Source organism: Lactuca virosa, chromosome 2 (assembly GCF_052849685.1).
Source record: "Lactuca virosa cultivar CGN04683 chromosome 2, Lactuca_virosa_CGN04683_v6, whole genome shotgun sequence".
In the NCBI taxonomy this organism is placed as follows: Eukaryota; Viridiplantae; Streptophyta; class Magnoliopsida; order Asterales; family Asteraceae; genus Lactuca; species Lactuca virosa.
This window is the reverse complement of record NC_136427.1, coordinates 54840215-54844499: the sequence shown is the minus strand read 5'-3', so window position 1 is coordinate 54844499 and position 4285 is coordinate 54840215.

The following is a 4285-nucleotide window of genomic DNA, read 5'->3' as shown; positions in this document are numbered from 1 at the left end:
GGTGGTATTGGTTATGTGATGATAGGGTTCGGTTTGTGTTTTAGAGCCCAAGGGTATCGGTAAAAGAGTTGGTTCGGGCCTTTTATGAATTTTGGATTTAAGTTCGGTTTGTTTTCATATTAAATAAAGTCGATAGAAGTGTAGGGCTTCTGGTTACCTTTTCGTGGATATAAAAATGTCGAAAACAGATAAGGGATGCAAAACTTATGATCATTTGAAGTTAGAAGGGTTTGGACCAAACCGGGTACACATGGGGTACAAGGGTGGTACGCATGGCGTACACAGGAATTTGGACGCGGGAGAATTTGGGAATGCCCTACGTTCCTCAAGGGAACGTGCTGAATTCGTCAGGCCAGATTAAAACCCTAATTTAGGGTCTTGTACCCTATTTAAAGACCTTAAGTCGTCTCCAACCCTCATTTCGTTAATCCTCCATCTTCTCTAACCCTAAGAATGAAACCCTAGCCCCCATTTGTGTATTTCTTGAGCTTTATGGTGATTTTTGTGTGATTTGGTGCTTGAATTGAAAGAAGAAACTTCTTGAAGAGTCAATGCTTGACTTAGAGCTTTTGGATCCAGGCTTTGCTCACCTAGATTTAACTTCCGGAGGTATAAAGTCTCAACCTTGACAACTCCTTCATGTAGAATAGTTGGTTTTGGTTTTGGTTTTGATCCCTTTTTGGTAGTTCTTGTGAGTAGAAGTTACTCCAGATCCTTTGAGCTTCATATTTGGTCCTTGTTGGGAGTTATGGAGTCATAAAGTTTGGATCTTGATGAGTATAATCCTTCCATGCATGTTTTGGTGATCTTTTGGTAAAGTTTGGGACTTAGAGTTTTTATTTGGGTCCCATTAATTTATCCTAAGTGATAAAGTCAGGAACTTTATGACTTAAGAAGTCCCTTTGAATCAGATCTGGAAGTTTGGACTAAGGTCTTAAGGTAAGAGCTTGCATCTTGGCCTCTTTATGGAGTTAGAATGCCTGAAATCATGATTGGGTCCTTTTGGACCATGCAAAGGTGCCAAGTTGACAAATTTATGGGTTAAGTCAATAATATGAAGCTATTTTGAGCATTTGGACGTTGGACTTAAGGTAGTAAGTCATTGGTGCAACTTTTGGACATTAGCTGGGAACGTCGTGCATTCGTCTCGGGAACGTCGTGCGTTCGGGTCATCAGTGGACTGTTTGGGCTTTTTGCTTTGGACTTGATTTTAGGGTTGGACCTTCTTTTTTGAGCCATGTTTGGACTTATCTGGTTGGATATCGCAGTTTGGGCCTAAGGAGTTTGGGTTGGCCCTTAGTGGGCCCAATTTAGGTTTGGGCCTTAGTAGGACCAATTGGTTTGGGCCATTAGTGGTTCGGGTTGGATTGGGCTATCGTTGGGCCTATGTTTTGGGTTTAGTCCTGGATATTAATTTAGATCATTTTGGCTTGGCTTAGTGTGTGGAGCCGGTTCGCTGCAGCAACAAGTGAAGGATTCTTGTATCAGCGAATCGAGGTGAGTTTCCTCACTGCTTTAGCGGGTCTAAGGCACCAAGGCCAACCCTCGTTTCGTTATGTTATTATGCTTGTTGTCTGTGTGATACTTGTATTTACTTTTATAAGTATGTTTATTGCGCGGGGCCCGTATCTCCCTATTATCTAAATGTGGGTGGGGCCTGTATCACACTATTATCCGAGTGTGGGCGGGGCCCGTTATTCGAGTGTGGGTGGGGCCCGTATCTCACTATTATTCGAGTATGGGCGGGGCATGTATCTCATTTGGGTGGGGCCAGTTATATTATATATATGGTATGAAGTATCTTGGGGAACTCACTAAGCTTTGTGCTTACGGCTTTCGGTTTACGTTTTGAGGTACTTTCGTTTTCAAAAATAAAGGGATCGGCTTGACTGCATGGCACACACATTTTATGTTGTACATTTGACTTTGTTCTGGGATTTATACTCTGGTTGTAATGTATCGATTTTGAAACACGTAATTGATTATACTTCTTTTATAATTAAGGGGCACGAGAAAGAGAGAGAAAGAGAGAGAGAGAGAGAGAGAGAGAGAGAGAGAGAGAGAGAAAGAGAGAGAGAGATAGAGAGGTGTATTTTGAGGTGTTAGGGATTGGAATGTCGGGACCTACTATTTCTAGGGAATTTTAGGGTGTACACCACATGGTGCACGTTGCGCAAGTTGCGCGCGAACCACCATGGGTGCTGACATGTATCACCGTCCTATGATGCCACATCATTCATATCCTGAATGATCGAGGTGTCATAATGCACGGTGCTCGTTGTGCGCGGGTGCACATGAGTATGAAAATGAAACTTCAAATATTTGTAATTACCGCATACGAGCTCCGTTTTCAATGACTCTTATATATTCGTGTAGGCCTCGACGCATACTACAACTTTCCTTTTGGTAGTTTTGGCTAATACCAGCTTTCCATTTTTCTTGCATTTTATATCCATTATGATTTTATAACTTGACATCAACCCTTATTGGTTAACATATATTTTTGGAACGCCCGTAGATCCGGGCTAGTCAATTTAGAGATAATAGGGGTCGAAAACGACTTTCCGACAAAAGATCATTTAGAATAAATAATCTTAACCAAGTTGTAGAATATGTCTCAAGGGTTCCGTACATATAAAGAACGCCGGAATCCGAGTTATAACGAAGAAGTTATGGCACGTCGAAGTTTTTCGGCAAAACCGGCACGGCACCGGGAGACGTAAATAGTGAATTTACAATAGAGGACTTTTTAGCCTTAGTGATCTAAACAAATGTTGAAGCATATGTTAAACCAAGAACATCCATAAAAAGAACGCCCAAATCTGACTTCGTATGAGGAAGTTTTGAATTTTCTAAGATTTGGCATAGCAGTGCACGGCCCGAAACTCGAATTTTAGTTCGAGCGGTTTTTGGCTTACGCAACCTAAATGAGAGTTGAATATCTCATTAATAGGAACACAACGGTAAAAAGACAGACGAAAACGGAGTCCGTATGAAGGAGTTACGAATTCTTCGTGGTCATTTAACAGTCTAATCTCATCCTACTGTTAAATTTAAGATCAGTCGAGAATTAGCCGATGGAGTCTAAATGAAAGTTGTAGATATTGTTTTTACCTACGCATGAAAAAAAAAGGTCGAAAATGGAGCTCGTATGCAAAAGTTACGGGGTTTAGAAGTCGGCAGGGTGCTGCTGCAAAAGGGGTGGCGTGGCTGCTTATGGGCCAAGGCTTTCTCCCCAAGGCAAGCCACCAGAAGGTGACATGTGGCATGGACTCGACGAGTAGGAGGACCTACTCGATGAGTAGAGCTGTTTTCCAGCCTATAAATAGAGGTGTCGGGTTCCCTCATTTTTCACACCATTCAAACCTCTTCTCAATCTCTCTAGAACCTCTCTCTAGCCCCTAAACCTCCCAAAAAGCCAAGGGAACCTCCCTAACACCCGAAGGTAGCCCCGAGGCTCCCGGAGTCCCGAGAAAGGAGCCTTTCGGCTCGAGAACATTGCTCCGGCGAAGCCCGGTTTTTGAGAAAAACCCATTGTAAGTGCGCTGCGCCTAACCTATCTTTAGCATAGCTTATGTTTTAATATAGTAATGTTATTAGGAACTTATAATAATTATTTGGGCTATTATTATGAGTTATATAGTGTTGTTAGACTAAACCCTAGTGGTATTGATACTAGGTTTTGTCAAGGGAAAATTGTTTTGAGATAACGAAGCGTTGTCCGAGTTCCGAGTCACCACCTTTCAGGTGAGTGCATAGTCCCTTTCATCTTACACATCGATATGAAGTATTTAATATAAATTACGTGCTATGTGTGCATATTGTTTGTATACTTGTCGTCTGTGCTGGGTGAAAGATTTTTATACATGTTTTAAATGATTTAAACTGTATATGTATTTTATATCTACAAAATGTGTTGGGTAAAACATGGGTAGATGAAATAGTTCCTGTGTGACAAAAATAAAATGATGAGAAGTGATATAGACCATGAGATAAGGGTGAGAGTTAAACCATGAGAGAAACCTTTTACCCATGTGTTGGCCCCGTCATTCAGCAGAGTATGGATGACAACCACGGACTATTCTAGACAGTCCAGTGGACACTAGCAGGCTCGCAACTTGTAGGTGTTTTGAACTGTGTATTCAGCAGATGTACTCTAAAAACCCATTGACATGTATTGCGACTGGATTCTCGGAAACGAAACTGTCGATAAACTAGATAAAAACCCATTGACATTTATTGCAAGTGGATTCTTAGAAACGATACTGTTGATAAACGAAATAGC